This window comes from Malaclemys terrapin, chromosome 11 (genome assembly GCF_027887155.1).
Source record: "Malaclemys terrapin pileata isolate rMalTer1 chromosome 11, rMalTer1.hap1, whole genome shotgun sequence".
In the NCBI taxonomy this organism is placed as follows: Eukaryota; Metazoa; Chordata; order Testudines; family Emydidae; genus Malaclemys; species Malaclemys terrapin.
Genome location: NC_071515.1, coordinates 51,817,261 through 51,843,411, shown reverse-complemented (window position 1 = coordinate 51,843,411; position 26,151 = coordinate 51,817,261). Strand labels below are relative to the sequence as shown.

At 43.5% G+C, this 26,151-nt stretch overlaps 1 protein-coding gene across 2 annotated transcripts in view; it reads left to right on the top strand.

Annotated features, from left to right (window-relative positions):
• The first annotated feature begins 1,313 nt into the window (after nucleotides 1–1,313).
• Nucleotides 1,314–26,151, top strand: part of GALNT13 (polypeptide N-acetylgalactosaminyltransferase 13) — a 340,614-nt gene continuing 315,776 nt past the window's right edge. Inside the window, exon 1 of one of the 2 annotated variants that reach the window (XM_054044511.1) lies at nucleotides 1,314–2,497. The gene's annotated coding sequence lies outside the window, so the exon portion shown is untranslated. Of the gene's footprint in view, nucleotides 2,498–2,866; nucleotides 3,170–26,151 lie in introns of those variants that run through there. The other variant, XM_054044510.1, reaches the window with a different exon arrangement.

Genomic DNA, 26,151 nt, shown 5'->3' with positions numbered 1-26,151 from the left:
TGACACTGTTGTAGCTTGCGTCACAAGATATTTACATGCCAGATGCGCTAAAGATTCATATGCCTCTTCATGCTTTTGCCATTATTCCAGAGGACATGCTTCCAGAATTGTATGTCTCCTGCTCTGTTTTACCTGCATTCTGCCATATATTTCATGTTATAGCAGTCTCAGGTGATGACCCAGCACATGTTATTCGTTTTAAGAACATTTTCATTGTAAATTTGACAAAATTCAATGAAGATCAGATGTGAAATTTCTAAAAATAGCTATAGCACTGGACCCGAGATATAAGAATCTGAAGTGCCTTCCAAAATCTGAGAGGGATGAAGTGCGGAGCATGCTTTCAGAAGTCTTAAAAGAGCAACACTCTGATGCGGAAACTCAGGAGCGGTGCTAGGGTTTTTGCCGCCCTAGGCGTCAGTGCTCCTCTTCTGAGCATTCGGAGGCGGGGGTCTTTCCGCTCTGTGTCTTTGGGGCACTTTGGCGGCGGGTCCCGGAGCGAGTCAAGGACCCGCTGCCGAATTTCCGCCGAAGACCCGGAGCGGAAGGACCCCCCGCCGCTGAATTTCCACCGAGAACAGCAAAATGCCGCCCCCCAAATCCTGCCACCCTAGGTGACCGCCTAGGATCGCCTAGTGGAAGTGCTGGCCCTGCAGAAGCTACAGAACCCAAACCACCAAAAAAGAAAATCAACCTTCTGCTGGTGGCACCTGACTCAGATGATGAAAATGAACATATGTTGGTCCACACTGCTTTGGATTGTTATGGAGCAGAACCAATCATCAGCACGGACGCATGTCCTCTGGAATGGTGGGTGAAGCATCAAGGGCCATATGAATTTTTAGCACATCTTGTAATGCCAGCTACAATAATGCCATGCGAACACCTATTCTCACTTTCAGGTGACATTGGAAACAAGAAGTAGGCAGCATTATCTTCTGCAAATGTAAACACACTGGTTTGTCTGAGCAATTGGCTGAACAAGGACTAATTGGACTTGTAGGCTCTAAAGTTTTACATCGTTTTAGGTTTGAATGCAGTGTTTTTTTGTACATAATTCTACATTTGTATGTTCAACTTTCATGATAAAGAGATTACTCTACCGTACTGGAAGGGGTGAATTGAAAAATACTATTTCTTTTGTTTTTTTACAGTGCAAATATTTGTAATTTATTTATCAAAAATAAATATAAACTGAGCACTGTACACTTTGTATTCTGTGTTGTAATTGAAATCAATATATTTGAAAATGTAGAAAACATCCAAAAATATTTAGATAAATGGTATTCCATTACTGTTTAACAGCATGATTAATCACGATTCATTTTTTTAATCGCTTAACAGCCCTAAAATTTTTGTGAATAGCCTTTTTCATTATTTAGCTAGATGTATAGAGAGTTAGTGTTAATTACATAATGGCATTTTTTTTTTGCCATGCTGCTATTAAATTATTCATGAGTCATTTTATCACCATTCAACTGGTTTTCTGTTATCCTAGCTCTAAAATAAGCTAGTACAAGATACTTGAGAAAGGTGTGAATCCTACACAATGGATAATATGGTAGTAACATGCTTCCAGGAGAGGCTCCTTCCTAGCACCAAGCAACTGGAAGTTCATGTCCTGTAGAATGTCCTTTACGTGTCTTATTTTTTTAAGTCTTAGCTTGACTGTGACTGCAGATGGAGTGCCTTTTTATAAACCCTACCAAGGAATTTGTTTCAAAAATATATTGTGGCAGTGAATTCCACAGGTTAATTTATTTGTTTTACATGTTGCCATATAATTTCATTGTGTATCTCATTTCTATTTCACAAGAGGGATAATAGGAGCACCCACCTGACCTTTGCTACATTATCAATTATTTTACACACGTTGAAAATGCCACCTTCTATTCGTCTTTTCTGTAAGCTAGACATCCTTCTCTTTTAAGTCTCTCCCCTTCCATGCATCTTATAACTTTCCTTGCCCTCCTCTGGACCTTTTGTCATCTATATCTGAGATGGACGTAGTATACACTGATATTAAAGTACTTACAGAGAAATACTGTTGTGTATCTTACTGCAACCTCATCGCTTATATGCTTGTTTTGCCTACTGTCCACACGGATACCGAAGACTTTTGCTTGAGCGGCTACAGTATTTTAGACTCCAGCCTCATGTAAGAGTAGCCCAAGGCTGACTCTGGCTGGCACGTACCCCCTTTTCTTGCCGCGCGGTGTGCGCTTCCCCTTGCTGCAGGGAGCGCTCACCCCGGGTGTGAGCGGCTCCAAGACACGCGCGTACGGGCGGCCAAGCGTGCGGAGGGGAGTTTTCCTGAAGTTATGCGGGCGATTTGTCGGTGTCTCGCTGAGCAGTCGCAGCAACCCCCTGGTAGCAGCTGGGCGAGGCTCAGACGCTGCCTCACAACACCCGCGTCTTTGAAGGGAGGCGCCCCAAGTCACGGAGGCGCGCTGACAAGCGCCCGGGCAGGCAGCGGCTCTCGCCGTCAGCCGGGACGGTGAGGGACTCTCCCCCCTCAGCCCAGCGGGGGCTCGGCACCGCCCCGCTGTGCTACGGCAGCTGCGCGGGGCTTCAGCGAGCAGCGCAGCAGCGCGAAGTTTGTCCTCCTCTGCGGGAGGCTGCGCCCCCCGGCCAGCCCCACCCAGCCCGGGAGCCGCAGCCCTACCGCGGCCACTCTGCGGCTCTGTCTGCCCACGTATCGCGGGACTTGTGCGCACCGCTCCCGCCAGCCGCGGGAGCCGATTGGGTGCCCGCCCGCACAGCCCTTGGGGAGGAGGGGGCTAGTGACGTGCAGGCCCCAGCCCCGTGAGTGCAAACCCCCCCCCGGGTGCCGCTGTCGGAGCGAGCCGGGTCTGGAGCCGTTCGCTGCGCTGACACGCGCGGGGGGGAGGGAGCTGGTGACGTAAAGGTGCCAGCCCCGTGCGAGCCCCCGGCTGCTGTGATAGGTGGAGCGGGGCGGGGGCGTGGCCGAGCCGCCGCCGCCGCCGCGGTGGCTCAGCCAGAGGTGACAGTGCGCCAGGCGCGCTCCCCTCACCTCTGCTGCCTCCCGCGCCCGCCTCCAGCCCGGGGCTGCGAGATGGAGACGCCTCTTCTGGACGAGGAGAGGCCGGAGCGAGGCTCGGCCCCGGGGGGCGTGTGAAGCCCTCGCTCCCCGCCGAGCGGAGTCCAGGTGAGCCTGGCGCCAGCGCGGGGTGCCCCCGCTCAGCGGGCGGTGGTAGTGGGGGCGCCCCGCAGCCGCGGTGCGGTGAGTAGAGGGCTGCCCCGGCGGCTCTGGGTGCTCCCAACTTTCTGCGGGGCTTGCTGTCCAGCTGGGCGCCCTGCTGCGGGAGGAAGGTGCTGTGGCCGTAGCTCCTGGCGGAGGCTGAACTGATGCTACAGGGCGGTTTGCGGAGCCTCAAAGCCAAGCGGCGGCAGCCGCAACTTTCTCTTGGGTTTGTGCCGCCTGGCCGGGGGAGGAAGGTGGCAGCGCTGAGCGGTGGTATCTGGCGGCATCGGGTTGCTTAGAGGCTGCCTGGAGGGGTGGAGCGGCGTCCCCCGGCACCCGGAGGCGCATGGCAGAGGGCATCTTCTTTCCCAGGGGCACGGCGGGCTGCGCTGTCTGGCCGCCGGCGGAGAAAGTCTTCCCGCGAATGCTGCGGGCGGTGCGCCGCTGTCTGACCAGGAGATGGGGCATCTTCCTTCCCAGCCACCCTCAGCACAACTGTAGGGGGTGGGATGGGGAGAGTTGCAGCCTAGGAAGGGGATTGAGGTGTGGAATTAGGCGTCTTTATCCCCAGGGACATTTCTTACCGCTGCCTGGCAGAGAGAGGGGGCGTCTTTCTTGCTTAGCTCCTTGATGCACTAAGTAATCCTGATGGGATTGGGGTTTTATGTCTGTACATGCCGCTGAAATCTGCTCCTTGGCTGTAGTCGTTTGTGGGCTATAGAGAAGGGTGGGTAGGTAGAAGAGGGGGCTCAGGAGAGACTTGTTTGCTCCTATCTTCACTGAGATGCTGCTGCTGTGGAGGAATTTCGGACTCCATAGAGAACCTGCCCTGAGTTTTCTGATTATGATAATTATTGCAGTTATTTGCTGATCAAAACAAATACATGGCAAAAAAGATGCAGAAACTCAGAAGTCGATTGTTGCCCTGGTATACCTACTTCCTGACACCTTTTATTTTTCTGTGTTCAACTTTCATTCTTTTAAATATTTAATGTAAAGACGTCTGCCTTTTTGCTGTTCGCTGTGCAGCATTTGTACAATGTGGGGCTGAAACTCCAACAATTTGGGCAGATTTCCTGCTGTGTGGAAAGAGAAGGGTGAGAGTGCAATAGAAGTCAGAGTCAGGAAACAAACTTGTATGTAAGATATCATAGAAATAATTGAAATATAGGGTGAGGGGAGGGATCTTGAGAGGTCATCTAGTCCATCGCCACGTACTGAGGCAGGAACAAGTACCATCCCTAATAGGTCTAACATATTCTTTAAAATCTCCAAAGATGGGGCTTCCATAATGTTTCTTGATAACCTATTCCAGTGCTTCACTATCCTTGTAATTAGAAGACTTTTCCTAGTATGTAACCTTTCTGCAGATTAAGTCAATTATTTCTTGTCCTACTTTCAGTGAACATGGAGAACATTGATCACTGTCATCTTTATACCGGTAACAGCTCTTAACATATTTGAAGACTGTTATCTGGTCCACCCTCAGTTCTCTTTTCTCAAGACTAAACATGTCCAGTTCTATTACTCTTTCCTATTAGGTTAAGTTTTCTAAATCTTTCATAATTTTTGTGCTCTCTTCTGGACTCTCTCCAGTTTGTCTACATCTTTCTTAAAGAGTGTAGCCCAAAACTGGACACAGAACTCCAGCTGAGGCCTCACCAATGCCAAGTAGAGCAGAATAGTTATTTCCTGGGGTTTACATATGACATTACTGTTAATATACCTCAGAAAGATATTTGCCTTTTTCACAACTGCATCATATTGTTGACTCATTCAATTGGTGATCTGCTATAATCCCTCGGTCCTCTTCTGCAGTACTGTCCAGCCAGTTATTTCGCATTTTATAGTTGTGCATTTGATTTTTTTCTTACTAAGTGTAGCTTTGCGCTTGTGGTCATTGAATTTCCTCTTGTTGATTTCAGATCAATTATCCAGTTTATTAAGGTCATTTTGAATTCTAATCCTGTCCTCCAAAATGTTTGCAGCAACCTCTCCAGCTTGGTATCATCCACAAATTTTATAAGCATATTCTCTGTTTCCAGGAAGACCCCTGTGGGACTCCACTAGATAAGTCCTCTAAGTTTGACAATGAACCATTGATAATTACTCTTTGAATAAGGTTTTTCAACCAGTTGTGCACCCACTGTATAGTAGTTTAATTTAGACTTCATTTCCCTAGTTTTCTTATGAGAAGGTCATGTCAGATTATGCCTTACTGCAAAGCTTTACTAAAATCAAGATATATCACAACTACTGCTTCCCCCAATGAACTAGGCCAGTAACTGTCAAAGAAGGCAATTAGGATGGTTTGGCATGATTTGTTCTTGACAAATCAATGTTGGCTATTCCTTAACCCTATTATCCTCTAGGTGTTTATAAATTGATTTGAACAGTATCTTTCCAGGAATTGAAGTTAGGCTGACTGATCTGTATTCCCTGTGTCTTCCTTTGACCCCTTTTTGTACATTGTACTAAGTTTGCCCTTTGCTAGTCATCTGGGACCTCACATTGTTTCTCCCTGGGAAATAATCTTGCCCATGCTCAACTTGTTCTGAAACTCTTTATGCTGACGCAAATACTGGACAGAACATTAATACTCCGTTTAAATTATTTTTAGTTCAACTATGTATTTGCACAAGTGCCATTTAATTTTTCAATAGTGGTAAATTGACACTTGTATAACTTGCCCTCAAAATATTAATGGTATCTACAGTCCTAAAGATATTAAAAATGTAAAGCTGGTGAGACTATCCTGTGCCAAGATAGCAGACAATAAGAGACTACCTTAGTGAGTTGCTGGGAATATAATATATGGCAAGACATTTGCAAGAACTGATCATCTGCCATATTATTTTGCTGAAGTGTAATATCTACCTCGTTGTAGCATTTGGGGTTTGCGATATTCGTGCATGCAGGGGAAAACCTTTTTTGTGTGGGAGAGTTCTAAAAGTGTACTGACTTCATACTGACCAATTGTTTCACTTGATGACAGCAACATTGGGAAGAAGGAAGCATTTGGATTAAGACTGAGAACTGGGAATGAAGCAAGTAGCATAAGTACATCTTGCATATTATTTGTAAATCCTACCTTCTTCATTCTGTTTTCTCTACTTTTTTAATGACTTTAGCAAAGTGGATGTAAAATGCTACCATTCTGATTTAGTAGCCTTTTACACTCACGTTGAATGAGTGTAAATGCCCAAGCAACAGGGCAAAAGAGAATCTGGCCTGTGTGTTTTCAAATCTAGGTTTTTGATACATCACATGATAAAGCGACGAGTCAGCTGTAAAGTTCAGATATAGAATTCAGGTTTACATGCCAGCTATTCTTCCAAGGATCAGGTTAAGCCTGATTTCAAGTTAGCTGGATATAAATTAATTTAAATGCGTTAGAAAATACTTATAATCAGTTTGGAATAGTAGAGGCAGAAGCAGCAGCTGGAGTTGCCATTATTCCTCCTTTGTTGCAAAATGAGGAGAATGAGAATATTTGTTTGGGTTTTCTGAATGGCTGAAAATAGTAAGCGAGTAATAATTGAGAGTAAGGCATGATTTGAATTAAATACTTCACAGGAAAGGAAAAGAGTAGGGTCATTTTAGCTGCTTGGTGGCTGTTGCACTCTAAGCAAAGAGATAAGCAGAACATTTACATTTTCCATGAAATCTCTATTTTCCATTGAAAAAACAGCTTTGAATGTTATACTGAGCGGGTCAAAGTGTTGGGTGTGTGGTTAGAAAGAATGGACTTTAAGCCAAGCTGTTTCAAGGACTTATTTCCAGGAATGAAGACCAACCTAAATTTGGATCCCCTGACTACCTTCATAGGTTTATTCAGTGATTTCTTCATTGTGGCAATTTTTTTTAAAGATTAAATGAAAAACTTATGGTTTATCAGCCCATCTTTCTGTACAAATATGTCACCAATAGTATGTTCCGAAAGGTGTTTGGGTAGTCATGAGAAACTTGATTGTAACAAATAAGATAGAAATTCAAAAGGTGAGAGTTATGTTGATCTCAGATCTTAGAGGAATCGTGAGCAGGTGCACCTGTAGTTGGTAGAGTAATATAACATTACAACAGCATACCTAATAGGTGGTTAGTTAAGATTGCCTGAGTGCTTTCATTGTAAAGAGACCTTTTTTAGTTGCTGCTTCTTTTTGCAGATCATTTGGGCTGAAAATTTCCACATCTCTTCTCTGCCCATGAGTGAATTGCTTAAAATGAGTTTGAGAAAAAACAGTTCAGCAATATCAAACACAAAGGGGAGAAGGAGGGGATAGTGGTATATATACTTTTGCCATTATAAAGAAATATTGTAACATTTATTCTGAACAGATCTAGTCTTTCATTAGTTAGCGCAGGAAATTGAAAATTTATACTGAGAGAGAACATGTTACTGGACTTCAAAAAGTCTGTTTTGATTTTTGCCAGTTACAATGAACAAATTATGTTTTTAAAACCTTATCTGTTACTTTTGGTCTCCTTACATTCTGTTTGCACTGCACATGAGTAGGGAAGTGATCTAACTGGCAAACTTTAACTCTGAAAAAACATGTGGTTTCTTATTTATATGATAAAGGAGCATATTGAATGAAGTACACTTGAGATATATGGATCTGTCTTATTTTTAGTCAAACTTTATTTGCAATTACAACAGTATAAATACGAATTTATGCTGGAGTAATTGCTATACTGTATTTGGTGGCACAGTGACCAAAACTAAGTGCAGTCAGTGAGTCAGGGATTAGGAGTTAGAGGAATAACAGGAGAAAATGAGGGAATGGGAAACTGAAGGCAGATGGAAGAAGGGGGAAAGAGCACCAGGCACAGAATATAATGAAGTAGAATAAAATAACACTGCACACAGAAGACTAAACTTCTTTAATTACATCATAAAAAGTTTGCTTTCAAAATGTTGTGATTATCTAGGGTTACCATTCGTCCGGATTTACCCGGACATGTCCTCCTTTTGTGTGCTAAAAATAGCGTCCGGGGGGAATTTGTAAAGCACTCACAATGTCCGGGATTTCCCCCTCCCCTGGCAGAGCAGAGCGAGCGGCTGGGAGGGCTGCAGGAAAGTCCCGGGCTGGACTCCAGAGCAGCTTCCTCCTCCCACCCCCCCCTCCCTGCATTCTGAGCCGGCCGGCAGCTCCTCCTCCTGCAGCCCGCTCCGGCAGCCCTGTGCAGGGCCAGGGACCGGGTTTTGTGTTGTGCTGGGGAGCTCAGCCATGTGTCCGGCTGGCACAGAGCCCAACACCCTGTTCTGAGCAGCAGGGTAAGGGGGCCAGGGGGCAGGAAGGTTCTGGATGGGGCAGTCAAGAAACGGGTGGGGGCTTTTGGAGGGGAGTGGAGAAAGTTTTGGGCAGTCTGGGTACAGGTAGGGGGTAGGGTCCTGGGGGGCAGTTGGGGGGGGTCTTAGGAGGGGGCAGTTAGGGGACAAGGAGCGGGGGGTAGGGGGCTGGGAGTTCTGGGGGGGAGCTGTCAGGGGGCAGGAGTGGGGAGAGGGATCGGAGCAGTAAGGGGACAGGGAGCAGAGGGGTTTAGATGGGTTGGGAGTTCTGGGGGGGCTGTCAGGGGGCAGGAGTGTGGAGAGGGATCGGAGCAGTCAGGGGACAGGGAGCAGAGGGGTTTAGATGGGTTGGGAGTTCTGGGGGGGGCTGTCAGGGGGTGGGGAGTGGTTGGATGGGGCGTGGGAGTCCCAGGGGTCTGTCTGGGGGTAGGAGTGTGGAGAGGGATCGGAGCAGTCAGGGGACAGGGAGCAGAGGGGTTTAGATGGGTTGGGAGTTCTGGGGGGGGCTGTCAGGGGGTGGGGAGTGGTTGGATGGGGCGTGGGAGTCCCAGGGGTCTGTCTGGGGGTGGGGGTGTGGATAAGGGTTGGGGCAGTCAGGGGACAAGAGGCAAGGAGGCTTAGATAGGGAGTGGAGTCCCGGGGGGCAGTTAGGGGCAGGGGTCCCAGGAGGGGGCAGTCAGGGGACAAGGAACGGGGGGAGGGTTGGGGGTTCTGGGGGGGCGGGAAGTGGGAGGGGCAGGGGCGGGGCTAGGGCGGGGCTCCTCCCGTCCTCTTTTTTGGTTGTTGAAATATGGTAACCCTATTGTGATTAAACCATGAACTGTGTCTGTGTGTATGCTTTCCAGCTCCACTTTTTCTTTCTGCAGATCTGCATTTCAAAGAGTTGTTTGCCTATTTTCATACGCCACTATCCTCTAATGCAGCATTTTTCAAATGCATCCACCGTGGCTGCATGCTGCCACCAGGGGCTTTTCTTGCAACCACAGTCTCCTGGGAGGTGATTGGGGGGTGGGGTGGGGAGAGCAGTGGCCCCTCCCTCAGGGCCGCCAGCAGTATTTGGGCCCTGCCCCTCCCTTGCCATGGAGATACAAAAAGCTGGAGGAGCAGGCAGACAGTGAATTCTCTATCTTCTCGGGGCTGGGGAGGTCGGGCTTCCACCTTGGGGTGGCGGGTGGCAGGCCCCAGCCATGGGGCTTTGGGCTCCGTTCCCCATCCATGCAGTGGCGTGCTCTGGCCCTGAGCTCACCCCCCCATCACTGTTTTCCCCTGCTGCTTCCCCAGTGCCCCATCACCCCCTGATCCCCACTGTCTCGTACCCACCTCCCTATTTAGAACTTAATTTGTCCCCAGGTTTGCCTTGACTGAGTGAGTCTGCTGTGAAAAGTGATATTTTTGTATGTTAATATCACTTTTCACAGCAAACTTAGTAGCTAGCAAGTCTTTAAAAAAAGCAAAAGAAACCAGAAAAAAAGACAACATGCAAAGCATCTTATTTGTGTTTCTATTCTGTTTAGGTCCAGTAAAGTATAGAGACCAACTGTATATTATTTTTATTACTGAGTCTGCCAAAAAAAAAAACAACCCTACATAAATAAATTACAATGATTTGGACATGTATATGTGCATATTTATTTGTTTTCCCCAAAGTTAATTAAGTATTTTAGGAAAAAATTGTCAGAGACAAAAATTTGTTGAGAACCCTTGTCTTGAGCAGTGTTTCGTGACCTTTCCAGATAATTGTACCCCTTTCAAGAGTCGGATTTGTCTTCCGTATCCCAAATATCACCTCATTTAAAAACTACTTGCTTACAAAATCAGACATAAAAATACATTAGTGTCACAGCACACTATTACAGAAAAATACTTACTGTCTCGTTTTTACACTATAATTATAAAATAAATCAATTGGAATATAAATATTGTACTTACATTTCAGTGTATAGTATTTAGAGTAGTATAAACAAGTCATTGTCTGTATGAAATTTTAGTTTGTACTGACTTTGCTAATGCTTTTTATGTAGTCTGTTGTAAAACTAGACAAATATCTAGATGAGTTGATGTACCCCTGGAAGACTACTGCGTATCCCCAGGGGTACACATACTCCTAGTTGAGAACCACTGTTCTAGATCCTCTAGTGTAGTGTTCTTCCAAATCAGACACAGCACTGTTGTCAGGTCTGTTGTAATTTGAAGGCACAAACAAGGAAACTGAGGCCGTTGTGGTAAGTATGCTAATACATTACCCCCCCCCCCCCCCCCCCCCCGCAGAGGAAAGTTACTGAATTCTTCCTCTTTTAATTTGTATGGAGTGCTTATTGAAAATAGGACAATGCTATAACTGGATTGTCTAGCTGGAGCCTTGTCCTATAACCATGTAATTTTTGAGTCTCTGCTGTATCAGTTTGAGTTTCTTTGCATGCTGGCAAAGCACTTCCTAGAAAGTAATTAATGAAGGGGAAAGTTTTATAGCTTGGTTTAGGTTGGAAATTTTTTTGCAGCTTTAGGTTACGTTACTTTATTTGTAGCAGTAAATCCTATACTGTATTCTGTGTGAACCAGCCATAACAAACAAACAAATGAACCACAGTGCAATAACAAACAAACCACAAACAAATAAACTATACACACATTGAAATCTTTGCCTCTCAATATGTTGACAAAGAAATTTAGTAGCAAAATTAGGGCCAACACTTAGATATAAGAAACAAAGAATAAGAAACCTGGTAAGACTATTAATGCAAGACTTTCAAGTGCTAGTCTCTTATGAGACAGTAGAATAAAAGGGGACAAATATATTTTTCTTGAAAACATGGTAGAACTAAATTTCTTCCTCTTGAAAAGCCTAAATTACTGTATATACTCGTTTATAAGCCAAATTGTTTTAGTAAAAAAGGGAAGCACCAGAGAAGGGGGTCAGCTTATGAACGGGTATAGAGAGGGAGAAGTGGGACAGAGCCCCTCCCCCCAACAGAGGGAGCAAGGAGAGGCAGCACAGCCAGAAGGGAAGAGGCTGGGCCAGAGTCTCTTCGCTTCTGGCCACGCTGCTCTCCCCGCAGCCTCCGAAGCAGCTGAAGCTCCGGGGCTGGCAGGCTGCAGCTGTGCCCCTCGGCTTTGCCCCCACGAGCAGGCTGTTGGCGCGCCGCCTGGCCTGCCAGAGCACGCTGCAGCCGTGCCGCCCGGCCCAGCCTGCTGGAACATGCTGTGGCCGCGCTGCCCAGCCTGCTGGAGCAGCTCCAGCCAGGTCAGAGACATCCTCCCCAGATAAGGTGGGAAGGGATGGGATGGGGAGAGTGTGGGGAGGTCATGGGCTAGGGGTGGGGTCATGTGGGGGGTGGTCACATGGGTTACTCCCAGCTTCTCCCTCCTCCCCCCCCCAAAAAAAATTTCCCCACCAGTTGCTGTCCTGATCCATCAGGGTAAGTAGCTGGTGCGCTGGGATACTTCGTTTACTTAGGTTTACTTGCGTGCCAGGGCCGGCTCTAGCTTTTTTGCTGCCCTAGGCAAAAAAAAAAAAAAAAAAAAAAAAAAGGCGGCCAGGCTGCTGAAGCAAAAAAAAAACCCTGCAGCCGCAGGGAGCGCGTGGAGGGCGGTCAAGGCAGCTTGCAGGGGGTGAAGGGCGGCACCTGCCCATTCCCTCCACCTGTGGGCAGCCAGGCGCTGTAGCCTGCTCGCGGCCAGGCGAGGGGCTCCCCCCTCCGCCTTGGAGTGCCTCTCCTGGCCGGACAGGCTCCGAGGGGGCCGACACAGGTAGTGCTGGCTGGGGTCTGCGACCTCCGCATGGGGCCGGCATTGCAGCAGGGCTCAGCACAGAGCAAACAGCGCCGGGATCAGTGGGGCCTGCCCCTCCGCTGCCCGCCGGGCCGCCGCAGAACCCTCCCTCCTTCCGGTGCCTGGAGGCTGCAGGAGGTGCTGGCTCAGCCACTCCTTTAAAGGCGGCTCGGCTGGGCCGGGCTCAGAGAGGCGCGGGAGGCGGAGGCCGGTGCAGGCGGTGGGGAGTGGCACGTCCCGGGGAGCCCGGCGGCACGGTGAGCGGCGGGGATTGCTACTTTGTGCCTCTGCAGGGATGGGATGGCCGCCTCAAAATTGGCCAGAATGCCGCCCCTTACAATTTGCCGCCCCAGGCATGTGCTTTCTTGTCTGGTGCCTGGAGCCGGCCCTGCTCCGTGCCTGCGGACGCTCGAGGTAAACAAACGATCTTGGCCCACCAGCGGCTTATCCTGATGGCCCAGGAGCCAAAGTTTGCTGACCCCTGAATTATAGGGTTGGCTTATGAACGGGTTATAAAAATTTTCCATTTTTACTTATCCATCTTGGGGGGGGGAGGGGGTCGGTTTATAAATGAACCGGCTTATGATAGAGTATATATGTGTTGTGAATTGCTTAAATGAACAACACTAGGAAAAATAGCTTCAGGAATTAGATTTTCTGTTGAATATTGTGAGAGCTGTATATTTTTAAAGGACCTTTGTTTCTGCATGATTGCTTGAGATATATTACTGAGGATAATAACAGGAAAGAGAATATACATTGTAACATATACTAATTTTGGAATGATGCAGTTTTGAATTTACAATAAAAACAGTGGGAAGACAGCATTTTAGATCTGGTTTAAAAATAGCCTTGTATTTTCATATTCTGAAGTTACTACTGTAAATTGTTTTTTGATGATATCAGGGTTTGAACCTATTTTTCTTTAAAAAAATAAAAAAATAAAAATAATAATAACCTAACAGTCTCTTCATTAAACAGAATAAGCAAAATAAGCTTTTGTTGTGTTGTAGCTCAAACCATTTTCTGTGTGTCCTGCATGCATAAGGAATATGACAATCTCCTTCTGTAGGAACTAAGGGCCAGATTCACACAGGTATTTAGGCTCCTAAATTCCAGTGAAATCAATGGAAGCTAGGAAACTTTGTGGATCAGGACCTCAGTGTTGGTAAGTCTTATCTTCAGTCTAAAGTTAGTAGCCAATAGTGAGAGTTGCTTTTAACTCTTCTTTTCTGAGGTAAAATTATCAATTTTACAGTGCTGGGATTAGGTTTATATGATCTCATAGCACTGAGGTTTTCCACACTGTTACAGTTTCAGTTTAAGTTAATAACAATAGAAGTCAAATACTAGGCTTGAACAACTTGATTAATCAAAGATTTAGTCAGATTAATATAGCATAATACAGAAAGGAAGGCCAATACCTTGTTAACCAGTCTGGGAGGCAGCTGTTCAGCTGTCTCAAAATTTGAGATTCACTTTATTTCTATATATATTAAAATTGTTTAAAACTGATGAGGGTTTCACCGTTTCTTTGTATTACTTCAGACCTAATATATCATTCTTATCTATTGTCTTTGTGTTCTGGGAAGCCTTTTTGCTAGGCTGGCTTAGGCTTGGTCTACACTAAACCCCCAAATCGAACTAAGGTACGCAACTTCAGCTACGTGAATAACGTAGCTGAAGTCGACATACCTTAGTTCGAACTTACTGCCGTCCAGACGCGGCAGGCAGGCTCCCCCGTCGACTCCGCGTACTCCTCGCGGCGAGCAGGATTACCGGAGTCGACGGGGAGCACTTCTGAGTTCGATTTATCGCGTCCAGACTAGACGCGATAAATCGAACCCAGAAGTTCGATTGCCTGCCGCCGAACCAGCGCGGTAAGTATAGACAAGCCCATAGACTCTGCAGTAAACAGCTTCCTATTTTGGTTTGACTATAGCATTCCAAAAGTCAGCAAAACTTTAGAAACATCCTGCACCAGCTATAGCTTGGTACAGAGGGCGTGTTAGCTAAGCATCAACAGAATTGTTTTTGTTCTTTTTCTCTGGAATTTTTCTATACCTAATTCTGAGTTTACAGTACTTCACAACTCACCTTTTGTACCTCACGGATTTTCTCTTATTTAGCACCATACATTTTGCAAGACATATTTGTAGTAGCCAGGCATAGTAGAATACCTTAAGGCTGGTGGTCTGAATGTATTTCTTAAGACCTGTTGTCTGATACTGCAGGAGAATACAAGAGTCATGCAAAAATTACAGGATCTAACTGTCATTCAATTTTAGAATTATACGCTTTAGCGTGAATATAAAGTATTCTAAATGTAATGTACTATACTTACTATTAACTGCTTTCTTATTTTGGTTACATAATGTCTCACTTTTAAACACACTTATAGTTACAGCAACGAACACATTACATTACTTGATTAATAGTGATATGGGGATGCATATATTTTCTGGTAGATAACCAGGAAGATAAATTGCTATTTGCTAATAATTCTGTTTGTGAACGCTGTTTCTACAATATATCCTGTTTACAAGAGTTAGCTCCACAAGCCTTGATAAAGTCCATTCTTGATTTGATAACTGTTCCTATAGCAGGAGTACTTGTGGCACCTTAGAGACTAACAAATTTATTAGAGCATAAGCTTTCGTGGACTACAGCCCACTTCTTCGGATGCATACACTCTGTATGCATCCGAAGAAGTGGGCTGTAGTCCACGAAAGCTTATGCTCTAATACGTTTGTTAGTCTCTAAGGTGCCACAAGTACTCCTGTTCTTTTTGCGGATACAGACTAACATGGCTGCTACTCTGAAACCTGTTCCTATAGCGTTTACCAATGTACAGTAAAAGCTGTTTTATCTGGCACTTCACCACTGGAAAGCTTTATAAACCGGCATTTCTGATCTTCGTTTAAATTCTGGTTTATAGTCCAGTTGGCGTGGGGCCGGCAGGGGGTTGGGGTTCCAGAGAGAGCGTGGGCTCTGGGAGGTAGTTTGGGTGTGGGAGGGGGCTCGGAGAGGTGGGTTGAGGCACGGGACGGGGTGTGGGGTGCTGGATCTAGGGGCTACTCACCTCGGGCGGCTCCCTGCAAGTGGCGACCTGTCCTGGCTGCTCCTAGGCAGAGATGCGGCAGGCGGCGCTGCCCTCTCCCCACCCCAAGCTCTAGCTCCACTGCTTGGGAACCATGGCCAATGGGAGGGCGGGGGGAGGAAATGGGGCCTGTAGGTGGAGGCAGTGTGCAGAGCCGTCTGCCACGCCTCCGCCTAGGAGAGGCTGGGACAGGTCGTTGCTTGCAGGGAGCTGCCTGAGGTGAGTGTTCCCCGGATCTGGCACCCCACATCTCCTCCTGCTCCACAACCTGCTGCCCCTCCCACAACCAAACTCCTTCCCTCTTAGTTAACTGGCATTTTTCACTTACCAGCACCCCCCATTTCCCTCAACATCCTGGATAAAACAGCTTTTACTGTACATAACGAAAACTTTGCAAGCACTGTTCTTTTTCCATTTTGCCTTTGGTCTATCTGCACAGTAACATGGGGCTTTGGTTTAGTTTGGTCAACAACACTATACCACCTATACATGCCTTCAACCCACCAATTGAGTATCTCCGTTTCTTGTCCATGGTCTTGCCTGATTGGCCTCAGCAGGAAGTGAGTTCCTCTTGACCTATGTAGCTGGTTACAAGAGGCCATGGAGCCTCCAATATGGTGGTGTGTGTCTTACAGGAGGTAGCCAGGGGATACAGTCATGGAAACTTGGAGGCGGTGGAACCTGGCTGCACGTGGAAACAGTTACTTGACATATAGGGCTCTGCGTAGCCTGCTGTGTTCAGGTGGCACCAGCTCTCCAACTATTTATTGAAAAAGATGTTGGATTTGTAATAACTATATTTTCACCTCTAAATACAGCCATTTGTGACTTTCTGTTTTAGTGGGCTTATTATGAAAAGAGCATTTGATGTACACTTTTTAGTGTTGCTGTAATATCTTATGAGTGTGTAATTTGGTGACTTTTGACCAGTTTTCAGTCAGAGTAAGTGCGCAGTCTCAAAATATGAAAATGTGACCCTCAGAAACAATCTAAAAAAGAAAAGATGGACAGTACACTGTAGGTAACGAACGCATTGTAGCCCAGTGTAGCAACAGCAAGAAGTGCTATTGCCAACCCATCAACAGGCCACTTGTGACCTTTATATCAATTCAGCTTTACTTACAGGTTCAATTTTTAAAAACTTTATTACACAGGGAATATGCCGATAGGCATTTTGTGCATACCAAAGAAGATAAACTGCTGCATCTACTTACCACTTATTAGTTTTTAGTTAGAGTGCATGCAAAATAATGAGATGGCACAGCTGGGGTTGTGTGCAGGTTGGCTAGTTTCACAATACTGTGGAACTTTATAGCATCTGTTAGTGAATACTGTAAAGTAACACAATTGTGAAAGTTAGTGGAGAAATCCTTTGGTACACAGTTGATAAGAGTCTGATCTACATTCTCACTCTGATATGTGTCCCCTGGCTTTCCTGTAGGTTATTATCTCAATAGCTGGCTGTTACTGCATCATTTTATCCCTATTTGGATGGGCAGTGCACATGGGGTTCTGGCCTGCATCTATCAAGCCATCAACATTGTGTGTCTATGTGTTGTTCTAATGCACCTTTGCAGAACATTGAGATAGCTCTCCAGATTACAGGTGCAAAACGAAGACATCACTTCTGCAAGGCACACTGTTAATTGACTGTGACAAGGTAAAGTGGCATCTTAGGCAAGAATCTCTTTACCCTGCCCAGCGACATGATAAAAAGGGTTAAGGAAGCGGAGGCAGGGTTCAGGGGAAGGATGTATCCTGTTTCCCACTGGCTGGTTGAAGCAGTGAAAAAGCCTCTGGAGATTGACTAGTATTTTTTTTTTCCATTGAATTGTTTTATTTTTCATTGCTTAGGGGTCTGCAATTTTTCAGAAGTGGTGTGCCGAGTCTTCATTTATTCACACTAATTTAAGGTTTCGCGTGCCAGTAATACATTTTAACGTTTTTAGAAGGTCTCTTTCTATACATCTATAATATATAACTAAACTATTGTTGTATGTAAAGTAAATAAGGTTTTTAAAATGTTTAAGAAGTTTCATTTAAAATTTAAATTAAAATGCAGAGTCTCCCAGACCGGTGTCCAGGACCCGGGCAGTGTGAGTGCCACTGAAAATCAGCTTGCATGCTGCCTTTGGCACGCGTGCCATAGGTTGCCTACCTGTAACTTATGTCCTTTATAAGAAATGATACACTGTGCCCTGAAGAAAAAAGACCTTAAAAAAGGACTTGGGTGTGGAGTTTGTGTCCTTTCCCTGGCTGGTGAAATAGCTCGCCATCTCACAATGGCCAAAGGCTAGACTTCTCAAGGTGGACCTAGACTAGAGTTTCTGTATTTGAGTAGAGGCTGAGCAAAACTCCATATCCAAACAGTCCTTTATTTTAGGATCCAGATTTTGTAAATGGCCTTTCTTTTTGTAACGGGCTGAGCCAAACCCCTCGATTTAAATACCTCCTAACGTTGTAGTTTTTGAGCCCATCTATTACAATCTTTCAACTTAGTAAAACTAAGTATTGCTTCTCTGTGGTATAAATTATGACTCTGGGGAGCACCTACAGTGTCTGAGTGCCATGGAGGAAGGCACTGTACCTATGTACACCTTTGGCATTTAGGCAAATGTGCCTGGCAGCATCACTCACTATGGCTTTTAAATAGCATCTTAGCTAATGTTTGCCAATATTGTGGGGCCAGTGATACCAATAAACACTTCTGAGGTTTGGAACATAGCTGGTAGTGTTGACTAGTCAATGTCTTTCTCTCCCCAGTGCTTTAAGGCCAGATTAGGATAAATACTGGGGGAAGGAAGGAGAGATCCTGATAGTGGGATCTGTTAGAATGTGGAATAGTTTTCCAAAAGCATTGATGTAAGCCTCATCACTGGGGCCTCTAAAATCTGCCTTGGACATCACAATACAAAATATATTGTAAGTAATAGAGAGACAAGGTAGGTGAGGTAATATCTTTTATTGGACCAATTTATGCTGATGAAAGAGACAAGCTTAAAAGATATCTCACCTACCTTGTGTCTCTAAAATTTGGGACCAACACGGCTACAACACTGCAAATGCTGTAATGAATAGTCCTGCAATGGGAAGAGAATTGCTTAGATGAACTACAAGGTCTTTTCTCATTCTAATATCTGAGTCACAGATGTAAACTTTAAATGAAGAATAAGTCCATTTTTAAATGTCAAGTAGAAGACTCTTGAGAGAAAAAAACTAAAAAGAATTCTTAAAAGATACAAAATGATGTTGATTGACTTTTAGCTAGAAATACCGAATTCTAATTTTGTTGTCTTATCAAATGTGAAAACACACTGTTTTGAGCTCTTGATAGGCTGTCAGTTCCTCCATAATTTGTGCAGATAATTATTCATAAATTAATAAACTACTTGTGGGAATCTAATGATGCCTCATGCTGTTTCTGATCTATTCCTAGGATATTTGCAGACTATGAAAATGTACTGAGAATTAGTTTCACAGTAACTTAAACATGTTTTAACTTTGGAATAAGAAGTCTGTACAAAACACGTTCTACTTTCAAAAAATCACAATTTAAGAAGATAGGGTTGCAAAGTTTACTTATTAATGCCAAATGACCTAGGAAGGTTTCTGAAGTGGTTGTTTTGTTTTGTTTGTGCTTTGGTAACAAAACTGATAAAGTATGAAAGACATCTGTCACATAGAGTGTAGCACACTTTTTAAAGATACACTAAACAAAAAATTTAATTCTCGCTCTCACACTGGTCACTTTAGTCTATGAGATCACCTTTTATGCTTTCACGGCTCCGATATGCATATATTTTCTGTGCAGTTTTCTTGCTTCATATTGTCCAATTGGGAATTGTCACCAATGCACTAATGCCCAAGTTAAATGCTGATGTAAAACTTGACATAGGGGACTCAGCATAGACTCCATTTTTCTCCAAGCAGTGTTGCGATATTATCCATTCTGCATCTTCAGTGAATTCCACAACAGCCTTAAGTGGCTGATAGTCACATTCATTCTGCGACTCACCTGGGATTTAAACTGGAAATTCCTTCCTATGGCCTTGAGCTCAGGTGATAAACGGGACTCTCAACTGCATCTTGTACAGCAGAGTTGAATGTGTAGACTTTGCTTATTTCTTATGCACTGCACCAAGCTGAAGTTGCTCTGCTATGGGAATTGCCTGCCCCATTCCCTTACCATTGACCTCAAACTCTTGGGACATCATTATAGGTGTTCCTCCTACAATTTATTTAATTGGCCACTTATGAGACCAGGATCTAAAGCTAAAAATGAGGCTGTTATTGACCCTAGGTCAGGTTTGGGAGGTTAGACACTAAGGCAGAGTTTCACGTGGTATTTCCACTAGTTCTTTGTAGATTTTTATGGGTACTTTTAGTATTGAATGCTGCTCTCTGTGTGGTGTGCTTTGCTGGCATAGTCCCTTCAGGGCTGCCCCGGGGGGTGGGGGAGGGAGGGGGGCAAGTGGGGCAATTTGCCCCAGGCCCTGGGCCCCTGTGGGGCCCCCACGAGAATATAGTATTCTATATATTGCAACTTTTTTTTTATGGAAGGGGCCCCTGAAATTGCTTTGCCCCAGGCCCCCTGAAACCTCTGGGTGGCCCTGAGTCTCTGTTGATTTGAGTCCTTCACCATCATCACTTCTTAAGTTCCATCTTCATTAGCCATCTGCATCAGTTTCAGTGTTGAATGTTGCAACAAAATATTGCTTACAAAATGTGTTTCTGCCGCTGTTGTGTGGACATGCTGTATGGGCTGTTCTTTGTAAAACGATGCAGCATGTTAACACACAACATTGCACACAGCTATTACCATACCAGTGCCAGTGGCTCTCCTGAGGCCCCAATGGAGGGAGTAGGAGTGATTTGAGAAAACCTGCAAAGTATTACAAGACAAGTCTGGAGATGGCAGTGGGCAGAATTGCAGTGGCAAATTGAGGTAGTAGGGCTGCCAGAACTGGAAGCCTATGGCTCGAGTGGCATCTTGTATTTAAAATTGTGTTAGTGCAATCTTAAAATGCAGTGTGTCCCAGCTAAATAACAAAAAGATGGGAAATAAAAGTGTTAAGGTCCTAAGAGGTGTGTAATGAGTTACATTTATTTATTCACTCATTCACCTTTCTATTGCACCTATAATCCTGAGCAACATATACAGTTATTAATATGTACATAAAAATATCAACCAAATAGAGATCTTCCGCTCTTCCAGATTGTAATTTTTTGCTTTACTGTGTTTTATCAGGGGGAGGTGTGTGTTTAATTCATTATCTTTTGATATTATAGGGAGGCATTAGAAAATAGGTCTCTGGTGAAATGTATAGCTTTATATACTCCTATGTTGCAAAATATATACTGTAGAATGTACAGTTCAACATAGCTGAGTAAGTGATGGTGTTAAAATCCTGTCTTTCAGTTGTTTCTAATTGTGAAACCTTACTATTGTATTTGTATAGTGTTTAGTATTTTATTATGGATAGAATAAGGATGCTGATTTAGCTGGAAGATGTTGCTACATCCAATATCCTATGGGAAAGCAAGCATACTTTATTTGCAGTGGAGATATTAATGGTGCACACTTCGTTGCATGTCTTGTCTGGAGAGCAGTTGAGGTAACCTTATCCAGTGTTCCTCCATTTATAAATAACTTGTTACTTAAAGCTTTGCTACCATATGGTAAAGTGATATCTCCGGTTAAACCGATTTAAGATTACACTAAACCAGGAGAAATAACTGAGACACCTTCTCTGCCTTTTAGAGGATAAGCTTTTATTCTTTTAATTTACACACCACCAAGAATCCTGGAAATGGTGGACTATTTGCTCGTCTTCTTGATTATTAAGTGCATGATTTTTCCCTTTAACCCTAGGCATTAAAAAACTCTTGGGATACCTGAAAGGTTCTACCTTTTTGATTTCTAAGATAAATCTGAAACTGTTGAAAAGAACTTTGCAACAGTTCTGAAACCAAAACTAAAAAGACACGCTGTGGAAGTCAAAATAAAAAAGGTTTTAGTGAGTAATACAAACCTTATCTGTTCACTGAAATGAAACAATACAATGGTTTGGAAACTTAGTTGAATTCCATCAAAAATCACCTCCTTGAGAAATGCAGCTACCATGAATGGGTGCTAGGGACAAGACTGCTGATTTTTGTTGCCAAGCAACTGCTGCCAAAGTGAGGCTCACAATCAATCTTGAAATAGATTCACCTAAGAAAGTATCTCAGAAACAGAAGGAAGTACGAATTCAATGTTGGGTATAGGGGAGAAAAATCTAACTAAAATAAGAACACTTTCCATAAGATATGGTTAATCAGATTGTGTTTCCAGTGGGCATTGACTCTTATCAACATTCCAATAGGCTTCTAATATTAAGATCAAAATAGCAAGAGATGGAAAACAACCTACTAGATTAATTCAACAATAAATTGGCTGATTTAAATTTACTGCAACACTTTATTATAATAGTACATATAGCATTTTCACCTGAAGTTCTAACAGCACTTTTAATAAACTAATGACTAGAGATCCGGTACCCCAGAAAGGCTGTTCAGTATTAGGCCCATTTTATGGATGGTTAAAGCAAGCTACAGAAGGATCAAGTGATTTATCTGAAGTCAGACTCAGATTCTTGAAGGTACTTAATCTTCTAACTTCCACTGAAATCAATAGGAGTTAGATGCCTGAATATCTTTGAGGATCTGGGCCAGAATTGCCAGGCTGGAACTTAAGAGCCAAGAGGCTTAACTTCAGGTTCCCTGCTCTAGCACTCAAACTACACTTCCTCTAGTAAACCATTCACATTACTAAATGCTTCTAGTACCCTCAGAAGGTATTGCTGTGAGTAGTGATTATTTATGTGTGTAATGCACTCTTGCCCTTGGTTCAGGACACTTCATTCACACAGTTGTCAGTTCTCTTATTTGTGTCCACACGGGTAGGAACCATTTCTCAAAGGCCAGCTGATCAATGTCTCACAGAAATCTGCACTCTAAAAATGAATTTAGACACATTTGTGTATAGCTGTTTCTGAACACAACTTTTACATGAGGTGCTCGCTGCCCCTGAAGTGATGCCACTGTGATACATCCTCCTATCTCCTTAGCAATTAAAAACCAGGTCAGAATATAAAATCACAAGAGGGTCTGAAGTTGTTGGAAAGCAGGCTAATGAAATATGAAAATGAAAAACTGGAATATAGGCTTAGTTGTATTATGGACATGGTTGGAGTGAACCATCAGGTTGTGAAATGGATGCTCCCCAAAGGAACCTAGAGTAAGATAATCAACAGGGACGTTCAAAGAAAACTCCCCAGTGAAGGATGTCACTTTGACTGTTTCTCTCTGAGCTTACAGATAACACTTTAGCAAAATATCATATATTGCATCTTGGATATTTAGTATTTTTATTCACATGGTCAAATAGATAAACTAGATAAAATACTGAATGTATAGGCCCTGTTGAGAGGTTAGTAGGCAACACATTGCCTGAATAGAGGAAAGACTACAGCTGCCTGCTGCAAGTACGATGATGATTAAGGAATTTGTCCAAGAGGGAAGTGTGGCTGGACCTGGCTTTGGGATAGTGCCCCTAGAACACTCTGCAGAATTTGAGTTAATGAGTTCTAGGAATTTGACGCTTTAAGTGAAAAGAAAATGCTGGCAAAAAATTATTTTTGTATTGACACACTTTTTTACTTTGGCTGTATAAAATACTCTGAAAAATAGGCTCTATGCTCATTCAGTCACAGAGGCACACAAATTTATGAACTTTTAGAATTTTTGGTCTTAATCTCTTTGCCTCAGTTCCTCATCTGTGAGTGAAAATGGGTTAATATACTGGCATTAGAAAAAGTTCAGAAAAGGGCAACTGAAATGATTAGGGGTTTGGAATGGGTCCCATATGAGAAGAGATTAAAGAGGCTAGGACTTTTCAGCTTGGAAAAGAGGAGACTAAGGGAGGATATGATAGAGGTATATAAAATCATGAGTGGTGTGGAGAAAGTGAATAAGTTATTTACTTGTTTCCATAATATAAGAACTAAGGACCACCAAATGAAATTACTGAGCAGCAGGTTTAAAACAAATAAAAGGAAGTTCTTCTTCACACAGTGCACAGTCAACCTGTGGGACTCCTTGCCTGAGGAGGCTGTGAAGGCTAGGACTATAACGGGGTGTAAAAGAGAACTAGATAAATTCATGGAGGTTAAGTCCATTAATGGCTATTAGCCAGGATCAGGAGCGCCGCCAGCTTTTCTGTCGCCCTAGGCAGCGGAAGGTCCCGCTCTGAAATGCTGCCCCCCCATAGAGGTGGCGGAAGGTCCCATTGCTGAAATACCGCCGTAGTCGCCGCCCCCAAATTGTAGCGCCCTAGGCAACCACCTAGGTCGCCTAATGGGTTGTGCCGGCCCTGGCCAGGATGGGTAAGGAATGGTGTCCCTAGCCTCTGTTTGTCAGAGGGTGAAGATGGATGGCAGGAGAGAGATCACTTAACATTACCTGTTAGGTTCACTCCCTCTGGGACACCTGGCATTGGCCGCTGTCGGTAGACAGGATACTGGGCTGGATGGACCTTTGGTCTGACCCAGTGTGGCGGTTCTTATGTTCTAATAATGTTTCTGGTGTACTCATGTACTAGGATAATGAATGTCATAGACTCTCCTGTGTAGAAATTAATCCTCTATTCAGTGCAGAGTGTTGAGGATAAAAGGAAACCTTGAACAACAGCCTCATTTACTGAGCATTATTCATCCTGTGCATGGAATGTTGCAAGAGACTTATGAAAAAAATTGTATGTCATCATGATGCATACACACAAGGGAGCAAATGTAAGGGTTCATGGACAACTTTAATAATGGCATTCCTTAATTTTTTTCAGTGCTTGACTTTGCAACCTTCACGTCTTTTATTACAGCTGTTTCTTAGTGGTTATTATAGACTAGGCTGGTTGCACTGCCTATGATAAAGTTTGGCTGACAATTCCCATTATAAGATGTTGTTTTCAGTTGCTTATAACTTTGCTGATCTTTAATCATTTGGACGGAAATTTTCCATGCCAGGTGTTTACTTCAGGCTGGATTTCGTTTTGAAACCTGGAAAGTTTTTCAGCCAAAAGGATTCAGCTGTTTCTGAGAATGAGGCGAGGGAAAAATAAGTTATTTTCCCATTAAAAAATTCTGGTTTCTGAACTTCTGAGTGCTGGACTTTCAACCTTAATATTATTTTAATTTACTTTTTTGTCTGGAATATATATATTATGGCACAGTGGTATGCAAGGCAGTGACAGGTAAGCCAAGGTCCCTGCCCTGAAGAGGTTACATTCTAAGCAAACAATGAGTGTTGTGGAATGGGATAAAAAGAGATGTAAGTGAAAGAGATGCATGCTAAGCTGCATTGCTCATGTTAGTTCCATGAGTGTTGTGGAAGCAGAGAAAGAACTGACAGGAAGGGGATGCAATGCATGACAGTTCTTTCTCTGCTTCCACAGTGTGTTTTTGTTTTTAACACTAACTCCTGACAGTATTGTTAACCAGGATACATTGATTCTTTGGACTACCAGCATTGTATCCAACTTTTCGCTTCAAGCCTTTTGTTTCTGATAATTTTAAATACTTTTTAATTAATTTTTCGTTTAAAGAAATGTATGTTTTCTAATATAAAGCATTTATGGGGACAAGTAGACACTTGAAAATCCATTAGCTCATTGCCAGAAACAAGGAAAACTGGAATGGAGTCTCCAACACATCTGTCAAGAGGTCAGGGTTTCTGGGGAAAGGTGGAGTGGAAAGAAATACTTTCAATTCTTAAACTGAAGGAATAGAATCTGTATTCTGTGTTTAAAATGCATTTTACTGATGTTAATGCTTCATGTGTGTATGCTGTTTGAAGTTCAAAAGAGAAATATTGCAAAAATATTACGTGTTTTTCTTTGGTTTAGGAACTGGTCCTTAATTAAAACACAAGCTGACTTAAAAGTTGTAATAGACAAGTTATTTCTTCTTAATAATGTGACTTTTAATGTGGCCAAAAAAACCGGCTCCAAAAAAAGATTAAACTTGGACTCTTACAGTTTTATCTTCAACATATATAAGAAATCTGTCAGTCTGGTACATAACTGGCTAGGGATATTACCGAATGTTAAATGAAAATATCTGCTGGTGGCTCTTCCTCTAGTTCTGAGATATGTTAGTTATCATCTTAAAATGGAGATTTAAAGGATATGAAGACTGGGAGGCATGATTCTTATCTGTTAATAAATTACAAATTCTATCTAAGGTACTTAGTCTATTCTTAAGTGCTAGAATCTGATGTCAACGCACAGCATGCACCGCTACATAGATTGAAATAACAGTCTCTATTTGCATAATGAACAAAATATCCTGAATTATCTTTGACTTTTTTTAAACTGCAGAGCAGTTTTTTTTTCTTTAGAATCCAGGTAGAAATTTTTAGTCCAAATGTTATTAACATAAGAGCAATTTACTGTCAAAATTAATTTTCCATTATTACCATTCACCATTAACTCAGAATAGTTTATTGCACAAGTTTATTGTTTATTTATAGTTTATTGGACCAGAGGTAAATTTCACAATTAAGGAAAAAAGTTCAGCAGCACGTTGGAGTGGCTCTTGCATCGGTAGAGACCGTGTTAAAACTTACACCGCCTGGGGCACGGAAGAAGATTGCATGCAGCCCAATCTATAACAGCTATGGTTTTATTATTATTATTTTTAATATAAATAAGTAAACCTAATTGAAGAGACAAGTTCTTCTAGATTATAA